General features: G+C 36.3%; 1 protein-coding gene and 1 pseudogene across 15 annotated transcripts in view; one reads left to right on the forward strand and one right to left on the reverse strand.

Moving 5' to 3' along the window:
• The window catches only part of Numb (NUMB endocytic adaptor protein), a 166,733-nt gene that overhangs the window by 115,009 nt on the left and 38,972 nt on the right, over positions 1-12,752 (reverse strand). The gene's annotated exons all lie outside the window — the stretch shown is intronic.
• On the forward strand, positions 3,928-4,210 carry LOC124976630 (U6 snRNA-associated Sm-like protein LSm8; annotated as a pseudogene).

A 12,752-nucleotide genomic window follows, 5' to 3' on the forward strand; every position in this document is an offset into this window, starting at 1 on the left:
ACTGCAGTCTTGGAACATCAGGGGCTAAATACCTTTTTATAAAATGTGGTGTTTATAACTGCCCCAGAATCCACGCAGAAAACAGCCTAAGAAAATCTACAATCTGCTATAAAACTCAGTTTCACAAAGGGATCATGAGCTACTCCCTCTAGCTTTGCCACATCAAAAATGTAGCATTGATTAACAGTTTGCCAACATACTGTTAATGAGAAAACCAAAAATAGCATAAATATTCTACAACTAAGATTAAATAACTTAAAGCCATAAAATGGAATGATACACATATATTACATGGTGATATAGAAAAACATAGGGAAACAGTCATAAATTATCATGAAATGAAAAATGTAAGCCATGAATTGTATATACAATCCCATTAACAAATACATGTACATGTTAACTTCTTTCTATAAGTTATCATGAGGGGGAAATCCAAATACTAAAAAATAAATGACAATGGGCTGGGGATATAGCTCAGTTGGTAGAGTGCTCGCCTCGCAAGCACAAGACCCTGGGTTCAATCCCCAGCACCGCAAAAAAAAAAAAAAAAAAAAAAAAAAAAAAATGTAAATGACAAGATGCTCAACCTTACTAACCTTACTCTCAATGTCAGAAATGTAAATGAAAACAAAATACTACACCCATCAGATTGGCAAAGCTAAACAGATGGATAAGACCAAATGTTGATGAGTATTTAGGGAAATGAGAACCCTAACACACTTTGTGGGCAACATAACCTGGGCAACATTCTAGAATACAATCTGGCAATATTTAGTAAAATTAAGTATGTGTATGGGCCCAAGTCAGCAATTCCTTTCCTTGGTACAGTACTACAGAGAAACCTTTACATAACAGGGTTATGTATAACAATGTTCACAGCAGTACTAGTTGTGTTAGCAGTTTTCAAAGCACATCTAATGCTATAATTTGGGTCTGGAATGTCCCCCAAAGGCCCATGTGTTAAAGGCTTAGTCCCCAGGGTGACACTATTAGAAAGTGGTGGTGGAACCTTTAAGAGGTGAAGTCAAAAGGGAGAAAGTTAGGCCATCAGAGGCATGCCCTGAAGAGGATTTGGAACCCCAGTCCCTTCCTGTCTGTCTCTGTCTCTCTTTCCAGGCATTACTGGGTGAATAGTCACTTCTACCACATGCTCCTGTCAAGAGTATGTCCTCCACAGGCACAAAGCAACAGGGCTAAGCAACAATGGACTGAAACTGAACCCCAAATAAACCTTTCCTTCTTTGAATTTGATTATCTTGGTATTTTGTCACAGTAAGGAAAAGCTGATGAATACACTAGGCATTCATTACTAGAGAAATTCACAAAATGTATAAATGCACATGCAATGAAATATTATACAAGTCAGTTGTAAACCTGATTTGCAAATACGTTTAAATCTTAAACAGTACTGAACAAAAAGGAAAAAGTGATATTCACAGGAAGAGAGCATTATACACACTTAAAATATAAAATATGAATATATTTTAAAAATCAGTATATACCTATATTAAACATTAAATATATTAAATTTTAAAATGCACTAAATTGGGGATACATGAGAGAAAAGAAAAATAATAAAAACAAGAAGATGATACAAAAACCTGCACATGGCTCTTTACAACAGTTTAATTTATAATTACTAAAACTTGGAAGCAATCAAGATATCCTTTAGTAGGTGAGCAGATAAACTGTGGTATATCCAGAAAACAAATTATTATTCAGTGCTAAGAAGAACTGAACTGTCCATTATCTCTAGCAATTAGAGAAATGCAAACCAAAACTATTCTAAGATTTCATCTCACTCCAGTCAGAATGGCAATTATCAAGAATACAAGTGTTGGCGAGGATGGGGGGGGAAGGTACACTCATACATTGTTGGTGGAACTGCAGATTGGTGCAATCACTTTGGAAAGCAGTATGGAGATTCCTAAGAACACCTGGAATGAAACCACCCTTTGACCTAGCTATCCCACTCCTCAGTTTTACCCAAAGGACTTAAAATCAGCAAATTACAGTGATGTGGCCACATCAATGTTTATAGCAGCTCAATTGACAACAGCTAGATTGTGGAACCAACCTAAATTCCCTTTAATGGATGAATGGATAAAGACAATATGGTACGTATACACAAGGGAATATTATTCAATCTTGAAGAAGAATGAAATTATGGCATTTCTAGGTAAACGGATGGAACTAGAGAATATCATGTTAAGGGAAATAAGCTAATCCCCAAAATCTAAAGTCTGAATGTCTTCTCTGATAAGCGGATGCTGATCCATAGTGGGGGGTGGGTAGGAAAGAATGAAGGAACTTTGAACTTTACAGAGGGGAATAAGAGGTGGGGTGGTGGGGACGGGAAGGACTGAAGAATGAGACAAACATTATTACCGTATGTACGTGTATGGTTACACTACTTGTGTGACTCAGAACCATGTATAGCCAGAGGAATGAGAAGTTGTACTCCATTTGTGTACAATGTGTAAAAATGTATTCTACCATGAAGTATAATCATTAGAACAAATTTTTTAAAATTAAAAAAAAAAGGAACATAGGTTACAACCTGAGGTTTGCTACTGACATCTTAAGTGGAGATACAATCTTGTAGGACTAATGCTCAAGATATGATCTGACACCATCTCCAGATGTTAAACTATATGACACCCAGTTGGTGTTCACAGCAGAACTGATGGGTTGCTGAAGAGAAATCTTCACACATTTTGGTGACCACCAGTGCTACTGTATTTTGTTCAAGAGTAGGAAAACACTTTTTGTTTTGTTTTTTTCCCCATATTTCATATAGTACCATTCTGGTGGGGGATATTGATGGTGGGAAAGTCTGGCTGTGAAGGCAGGGGATATATGGGAACTTGGTGTACTTTCTACTCCATTTTGCTAAGAACCTAAAACTGTTAGTGTCAGTAGTCAGTTAGAGATAAGCAGAACCAGGAGAAGGGGGAAATGAGAGGTGGGGCAGCTATAAAAGGGCAAGTGACTTAGAGGACTTAATATCCATCATGTGATCTCATAGGGACATAAATCACCCCCCCTTTTGTGGGTGGGGCTATGTAAGAAATCCATCTTAGGAAGGCGGGCGGGCTACTTAGCCACAAAGGGGTCCATCACACTTCTCCAGAGATTTATGAGTATACACTATGCTTCCAAGGTCATGCATGTGCCCACAAGCTGCTCCAAGGATCAGTTGACTTTTTTTTTTTTTTTTTTAGTCGTAGATAGACATAATACCTTTATTTTATTTATTTTTATGTGGTGCTGAGGATTGAACCCAGTGCCTGAACATGCAAGGAAAGCGCTGTACCACTGAGCCACAACCCCAACCAGTTGACTGCTGTATTACCTTCCATTAGTGGTGCCAAGCCAGAAAGGGCAAAGTGACTCAAATATGCAGGTGCATGCCCTCAATTTTCTCACAGTGCAGGCTTATGACTTCCCTTGAGATGGCATCAGCTAAACAAGAGCCCAGGCCTCAAGAGGTGTGGCTTCTCCAAGGTCTCCCACCCCCATCTTAACAAAAGTCCAAAGCTTAATCGTTATGGAACATTTCAGTCTGCCCTTCTCTCTGGGGTATATCTCACTTTCTCTTGCCTTTCCTTCACCTTGCAATATCCCTGCTTTGATTACTATCCCTGCCTTGCTGTACTTCTGTTTCCCAGTCAGGTTGCTTGCTCTAATCTTAGGCAATGTGCCCAAGGACTAAAGCTCACTTCACAGTCAACTTTCAACCTCTAGAAAGAAAAGTGCTCTAATAAAAATAATAAGTGCTTTAAAAAAATTAAGTGCTCAAAAATAGATGGTGGGGATATTTGTTGCTGCTGGTGGGTCCAAGTCACAGCTTGTTTCTGCTGGGCCCTTTTAGCTCTATTTATCACCTGCACTGCTTCATTGCCCAGAACCTCCAGGCCAAGTAGCATGATGTCCACCTTGGAGAACTACATCAACTAAACTGTTGCTGTTAATACTTCTGATGGGAGGATGATTGTGGGAACACTGAAAGGTTTTTGACCAGACCATTAACTTGATTTTAGATGAAAGCCATGAACAAGTATTCAGCTCTTCACAGGGAGAACAACAAGTGGTACTAGGGCTATACATTGTAAGAGGTGATAATGTTGCAGTTATTGGAGAAATTGCTGAACAGACAGATTCTGCACTTGCCTTGGGGAATACTCAAGCAGAACTTCAGAACCTTTAAACTTTGTAGCACAGAGTAAAAACTACACATATACATTGGACATTTAAATCTTGTACAGAAACCAATTATTCTAAGGAAGATGTTTGGAATTTTGGGGAACATGTAATTGTGACTTTGACTTCATATTGATTCACTAATATGTAAATTAAAATATTTCTACATTTTTACTGAAAAAATATTTTGCCTAAATTAAACTATCTCAGAGATCAATTGGCCTAAGACCACACATTAAGTGTGTACTAGAACTGGAATCAAGTCAAATCTGTCCACTATGAAGCCTGTGCTCTTCTATCGCAATGTCCAACTGCCTAACAATTACAGTATCTTCCAGGGCAGCACTTCTAATACACTGGGTACCACATAAGTACTTGATATAAATTATCACATAATTTCACACTTCAAAATTATCCTAAAAGTCAGGTATTATTAATTCCATTTCACAGATGAGGAAACAGAAGCTTATAAATTCAACAAATTGCCCAAGGTTCCAAAACGCAAGCCTAGTTTCACAGTACATTACAAAAAGCTTACCCTCACAACTAGACTTAAAAATATTTTTACTGTTGCTGGGGTTGTGGCTCAATGGTAGAGCACTTGCCTGGCATGTGTGAGGCACTGGGTTTGATTCTCAGCACCACATATAAATAAATAAAGGTTCAATTACAAATTTATATATATATATATATATATATATATATATATATATATAATTTTTTAAAATGTTTTTACTGTTCTCAGTTCTTTTGTTTCCCACAATATCCAGGTAAAATGTTATTATATAACTATAAAGCACCTATGTGAACATCATTCTAAAACAAAATGAATACAATTTAGAGGTTAAATGAATACAATCATATTAATTGTGACAGGTGCTATTTATTATATTAGCTATTCAAAAAGTCATTCCTAAATCTTTACTCCCTCCTTGCTTCTCACTATAGAAGTCAAAAGATTAAAAACTGCTAGAGGTAACCATATGAATTCAATTTTGGCCCAAGACATCAGAAATGACTTGCTAGAAGCATTAATAGGAAAACTTTCAGTTGGCATGTCCTTTTGCCTTCCTCCTGGAATGTAGGTAAAAGACTGGAGACACCTTAGGACCATGAAGACCAAGCAAATCACAAAAATACAGACCTTAAAAATATTAAGGCAACTGCCTACTTCCAGACTTATGTAAGAAAAACAAACCTCTTTGTTTAAGCCTTGTAGTTTGGTTTTCAGTTGCTTAAAGTTAGATATAACCATTATAAATCACCATATCAGAAACTTCACAATTTAACCGTTAAGTAATTTCCTGATTAATGATTTAAAATGAAGTCACATGCTAGTTCCTAAATTAGTTTGATAAAGTTACAATCTCCCAATAAGAATTATTCTAATGTGTATCTGCTGAGGGACCTGTATTACTGAGCTGAGGGAAAAATGAGACAACAAAATATAGAATTAGGGAACTCCATAGGCTCTGATTCACATACATGGCAAGAGTCCAGATTCTCAAAATAATTACCAAGAGCATATCATCAGGAGGGCCACCTCCTTGAATAGTAACAGAAACCTCAAAAGAAGAGTAGCTTACTTCAAAAGAAACACCTTGGAACATTAAGATTCCTGTCCTCTCCCGCTCCCCCCAAAAAAAAACCACATTCACATTGTTAATTTTCTTAGGTATTATCCTTGGTATTGAGGCTATCTGGAAACAGTTTGTGTTTATTCAATAAATCTTTATAAAGTATGATCTTTTTTTCAGAAGATGCATGTGTAAATATTTAGAGGTAAATTAATAATTGCAACTTACTTTCAAGTAGTTCATAAAAGAGAAAGCACACATGCCAGAATACATATAAAGCAATTATGGGAAAATGTGAAAAAAATCACTGAATTATCAGTGGGAAACAAACAGATGGTAAACATACTATTCTGCCAAGATTCTTGTATATCTGAAATGTTTCATAATAAAAAGTTGGTATTAATGTTAATTTCCTGGTTTGGGTATTATATCACAGTTATATAAGATATAACCTTGGGGGTTTCGGGTAAAGAGCACAGGGGACTTCACTGGCCTCTTTTTTACAACTTCCTATGAATCTAAAATCATTTCAAATTAAAAAGTTGAAACGGAAATGATGGGAAGACTTTCCGTTTGATAAGATAAAGTAAAATACACACCTCCCTTTATCTTCCACTAAACTAAACTATAAATCAGAGACAGAATGTAAGAATAGCTATTTGAAGACTCTGAAAAGTAAATACCATAGATGGATCCAGGGAGAGCTCCAGAATTCCAAGTATCATCATACAAGCTGTGAGTTTACCTTTTTTTTTTTTTTTCCCCTCAAGTGTCCTCCAGCCTGAACTCAAACCCAGTAGTGAATAAGCACTATAGTGTAGACAGAATGAGAAACAGGAGAAACCTTCTACCTCCTCAATGTTTGGAGAACCTATAGAAAATCTCCTGTGTACTTTTTCACTATCTTGTCTTTCCATATTCTCATATTCCAGTCCCCATGTCATCTATGGCATGTATGACAAAAACAACAAGAGCCCTGGGGGATAGCCTTCAGGAGCAAAAATTTTGAGGGAGGGGCACCAACTTCTCCATTCAGAAGAGCACTGCCTCCAAGTAGGCAGGCCAAAAACCATTAATTCTTTTGGTGGTTGTGTTGTTTTGGTTTTTGTTCCTCCCTCCTTCGCTATAGCTCTCTCTCCATGGGAAAGTGACCCCATAAAGTTGTTTCTGAACTACTGGGCTCAACCTGTGTAGGTATGGATCTGATGCTAATCAGAATAGTAAAAACTGAAATATGGGTAGGTGTCAACCCAGACTCTAGACTGACCACTGGGGAGAACACATATGTGACAGATTTGAACACAACTGCCAAGCTCTGAAAATTGAATTGACATGAAACCTCAAGATACAGAAGTTTAAAGCAAAAATATCAACATTCTCCACAAAATACAAAGAAGATAGAATCTCATTATATAACATTGAAAATATCTAGGATACAGGGCTGGGGTTGTGGCTCAGTGGTACAGTGCTTGTCTGGTACATGTGAGACACTGGGTTGGATCCTCAGCACCATATAAACATAAATAAAAGTAGTGTGTTGATCTACAACCAAAAAAAATTTTTTTAAAAAATCTGGAATACAAATCAAAATTACTCAGCACAGAAGAATCACAGAATCTTAACTCATGTGGGGAAACACTACTTCAATGGAGTTAGAAATAGATAATGGATTATCTGAAAAGTACTTTAAAGCAACTGTTGCAAAAATGCCCAAATAAAAAATTCCAAACACCTCTGAAATAAATGTTAATACAGAAATTATTTTTTTGTAGTTGTAGATGGACAGAATGCCTTTATTTTATTTATATTGTTTTGGTGCTAAGGACTGAACTCTGCCACTGAGCTATAGCCCCAGCCCTTAATACAGGAATTATTAACCAAGAAATAGAGGACACATAAAACAAAATAGAAATTTTAGAACTAAAAAAGAATATAACCAAAATAAAAGTTGTGAAAAAAAAAATTTTCAAATTAAGATGTATTTTCCTTTTTTTTCCAGATTGGCCTCAACCTCTTGGTTGAGCTCAAATGATTCTTCTGCATAGCTGGGACTGAGATAAAACAGAAGAAATAATAGACAGAAAGGGGACAAAGGAAAGAAAAGGAGATACTAACTTTATTTTGAAAACCTTTTACTCGTTTCTCATACTTTTCTCAAGTCAATTTTCCATACTTTTCTCACGTCAGTTTTCTTTCATCACTCCCAAATTTCACTCTACAAATCTTTAAAATTACTGTAAATTCACTACCTTATGAAAACTTCCCTGTGCAATATACTAAAACATTTTTAGAATGTATTTAACAAAAGGGAGATACACTATTTTAAGAAATATGTAAATGGGGTACATTCCAAATGTTATCTATTGATCAGATAATGGAGACAATATCAACCTAAAGATCCTCAGAATAGCTGGACCAACATAAACTGTGTCATGATCATCAGACTGACATTATCCCCCACATACCTTTCCCATGCTCACCTCCAAATAAAAAAAAAGTCTAAAACCCCAAAAGCACATATTAATCTCAAGACAGACCACACTCTCTTTCCCTTTGAGTACATAGTCCTAGCTTTCCTGAATAAATCCCTGCTTGTGCCTCTATTAGACACCTCCTGAAATTTTATTTCTGCAACATTTGTCAAGGACCCCATTCATCTCATTCATCTTGAGTTGAGGTTCCCCTCTCCAGGACCTCCTTGAGCTCCCTCTGGTGACAGAATACAGGTGCACATCACTGTGCCCAGATTTTATTTCTCATTTTAATGTCTCCCAAAAAACCCAATTACTTAAATATGTCCAATCAAAAAAAAAAAAAAAGGAATAAAAGGAATACATCTCACTAATAAGGGAACAAGAAGGCATCTACCACTCTTCCTCATCGTTAACCAAGCATTCTACAAAGAACAACCTCTTTTCAGACTTCAACTTACCTAAAATTCTACTAAATCTCCAGGACACAGCTCAAATGCCATACCCTCTTCCATAAAGCAAGTCAGAAGGAACATTTCTTACTATTAACTCAAGAATACTATAATTAAGCACAAATGAGGCTCTGGGTTTGATCCCTGGCAATGGAAAAAAGAAGCACTATAACACACTTTCTTAAAAATTACTTGTTTATAATTTCCATCTTTCCTAAGAGACTTGAAGATCTTTAAGAGCAAGAAGCTTGATTCCCATCACTTATCTACCTTGCCATCTGCTATCTAACTCTACGTATATTGATACAAATTTGCGGAATTTTAACTTTTTTTTTTTTTTTTGGCTACCAGGGATTGAATCCAGGGCAGGTAACACTGAGTAACATTCCCAGCCCTCTTTGTATTTTATTTAGGGACAGGGTCTCACTGAATTGCTTAGGGCCTTGATAAATTGCCAAGGCTGGTTTTGAACTTGTGATCCTTCCTGCCTCAGCCATCCAAGTCACTGGGATTACAGGGTGTACACCACCACGCTTGGTTAATTTTAACTATTAAAAGATCTTTGAAACAAAATGAAATAAGAAATTTGAGCTATATCAACACTTTCAATTTCTGTGCTTATTTTGAATAAAAATCTACATAATGACAAGCCATTATTTTTCAAAAATTTGAAGAAATAATGCATAAAAGAGGACCATCTATTATTCCCCGTTTTATATAGTTTCCTTTAAAGGAAAAAAGGAATTTAATTCCTGTTGTATTTTACATGTAAACAGAACTCAAGGGAACTAAGATATAACCTGTTGGAATAAAAAACAAACTGATCCTTTAAATAGTGATGAACTTAACTTGAAATAACTAACTTGAAACACACAACTGTGACACCGTAACAAAGGTTCTCTAAAATTGGGAGATTTTAAAGGAGAACCAGATCACTGTCCTGACAGGCTCCATTTTGACTCTCTAACCTGTTCAAGTTACTTCTCCTTCCCAGTTTCTTCAGGCAATCATCTCACACTGGGAATGGAAACTGGTCCCCAAGCAATAATAATTTTCTGGGCACCAGGAAGACACCAGCAGGACTCAAGTAAGACCACTGCAAAACCAGATTGTGGCTAAACCAGGTAGAGATTGCTACCAGATGCATATTTCTTGGCTCCCTGCTTTTGTCCCTTTCCTATATAATCAAAGAAGCTACTGTCAGCACACGGAAGTTTTCTAGAGCAACTGTCTTCTTGGTATTGACAAAAAAAAAAATAATAATAATAATAATAATAATAATAAACTTCTTTCCTGCTTCACTACCACTCTTCTTTCTCTCTGCTAATTAAGCTCTTGAGGTGGTGAGTGGGCAGACCTGGTAGGATCCCAAAGTCAGGCCGCCAGCAGAGGACTCCGTAATACTACTGTCAATTACTGTCTGACTAAAATTATATTATATATACAATGACATACTATAAAACAAGCATATATGGTGGGATTGCAAACTGGTGCAACCACTCAGGAAAGCATTATGGAGATTCATCAGAAAACTTGGAATGGAACTACCAGTGACCCAGCTGTCTTACTCCTCGGTATATACCCAAAGGACTTAAAATCAGCATACGATAGTGCGCGGTCACATCAATGTTCATAGCAGCTATTCACAATAGCTAAGCTATGCAACCAACCTAGATGCCCTTCAACAGATGAATGGATAAAGAAAATATGGTACATATTACTCAGCCATAAAGAAGAATGAAATTACGGCATCAGCCAGTATACGGATGGAACTGGAGGTTATCATGTTATTTCACTTGAAATAAGCCAATTCCAAAAAACCAAACATTAATGTTCTCTCTGATATGCAAATTGTGATTAAGGCGGGTTCACCAGATTGGATGGGGGGAATGGGGGAAGGGAGGTGGGATGGAAATGGGAAAGACAGTAGGTGAATTGGACATAACTTTTCTGTGTTCATATATGAATACATGTCCAGTGCAACTCTGCATCATGTACAACCACAAAAATGGGAAGTTAGACTCCATGTATGTATGATATATCAAAACACATTCTACTGTCATGAATGACTAAAAAGAATACAATATTTTTTAAAAACTGGAAAAGCAGAAAAAGAAACTTTGCCTGATCCTTAACACCGAAGATGCTGGGAAGCTGAACTGCAAAGAACTAAGAGAATGGGCTCTGCGTCAGATATCACAGGTCTAAAACCAATTTCTGCTACTTCCTCATTAATGACACATTAAAGTCACAATTTCTCCAATAATAAAATGGAGATAACTTATTGGTTTTGTGAAGACAAAATAAAATGTTTTCTTTGTAGCACATATCACAGTAAAAAAAAAAAAAAAAAAGCACAGAAAATAACCATAAATTAATCTTTATCTTCAATTTAACATCTATCTCTCAGGATAAAAAATACTGATACTTACTACAAGTTAAAGAGATACTGATCAGGACTAGGGTGTGTGGCTCAGTGGTAGAACACTTTCCTAGAATGTGCAAGGCTGGGGTTCAATCCCCAGCACAAAAAATAAATAAAAAGATACTCTCATCAGTTATGGACAGTAATAATAGCACACTTACAGTCTTTGAAATTAAATGATCCTGGATTTAAATTCTCATTTTAATCTTCAAATCATTTAATCAATCTAGACTTCAGATGAATCATCTGTAAAATTATCTGCCTTATAACATAGGTATATATAATAAGGTATATAAACAGCTTAACATAGCATCTGGTACTGAATTATTTACATACGCAGTAAATGGAGATTGGTATTATTAAGGGAACCCAAACTCACCACTGGCAAGATAGCTTTAAGTTCTTTTTCAGTTCCTCCAACCCTAATTCTCTGTTTCAGGTAGAATTTTTGACATTTTCTATTAAGTAATGAAAATTCTGTACTAAAATGTCTCATTATGAAAGCCTTCTTTCTCTGTGCCTGGGATCAAAACTAAGGTAGGATAAAAGAAATAAAGAAAAGGTGGAAAAGAGAAAAAAGGAAGGATGAGGAAATAAAATTTTAATCTGAAGTTCCTCATGCATTTGTAGGTCTATCACTCCCAAGTCACTTTTTTCTCTTAATATTTTTTAGTTGTAGATGAACATAATGTCTTTATTTATTTATGTGGTGCTGAGGATCAAACCCAGTGCCATACTCATACGAGGCAAGTGTTCTACCTCTGAGCCACAACCCCAGCTTTCCTAAGTCACTCTTCATACTAGACCTGTCACTCCAAAATTTCTCGGCAATTTGGAAATGTTATAAGTTGCCATAAATTCACCCATGAAAATTACCTTGTACACTATTAATTAGCCCACCAATAAACAGATTAAACAAAGAGTGATGTTATTTTAAGAAATCTGTAATTTAGGGGACTTTTCAACACTATTTATGTATCAGATATTGGAAACCACTATAAACTATCTTGTAATCTCCAGAATTGTTATCCTCACATACCTCCCCACAGTCACTCCTCACCAAGTTTCTTTTAAAAGAAGAGCCTGAGAACCCCAAAAGCATCTCTCTCTCCCTCTCCCTCACTCCCCCCCAAGATGGCCCCCAAATGTGTATTCCTTGATTTCTTCAATAATTATCCGGCTTCTAATTTACAAATCCTTAAATTCATTTCTGCATCACTTAACAGAACCCATTTGACCTGAATTGACAAACAGGACTGAAAGTAGTGTAAAGCAAATGAGGTGGCCAGGCCCCAAAATTTAAGACACTCACTCTCAGAGGCATGCAAATACCTCAACCACAAGGCTACTTGCCCATTTATGTATTCAACAAACATGGGTTGAATTAGGTCCATTCCTTATTCTCAAGATGGTAATAGTCAGGAAGGCAAATATGCTTAGAAATAACTGCAATTTAGTTTGAGAACTGCTGTAATAAAGTATTACCACAGAAGTATTGCAGAAGATAAAGTGATTAAATTGACCTGAATAAACCAAGGAGCACTTCAGAGAAGTTATTTACCCTCAGCTTAAATAATATACTGTATTCTAGGCAAAGGGAACAGTTGGCAAAGATCAAAAAGCA

The sequence above is a fragment of the Sciurus carolinensis genome, chromosome 2 (assembly GCF_902686445.1).
Source record: "Sciurus carolinensis chromosome 2, mSciCar1.2, whole genome shotgun sequence".
Classification (NCBI taxonomy): Eukaryota; Metazoa; Chordata; class Mammalia; order Rodentia; family Sciuridae; genus Sciurus; species Sciurus carolinensis.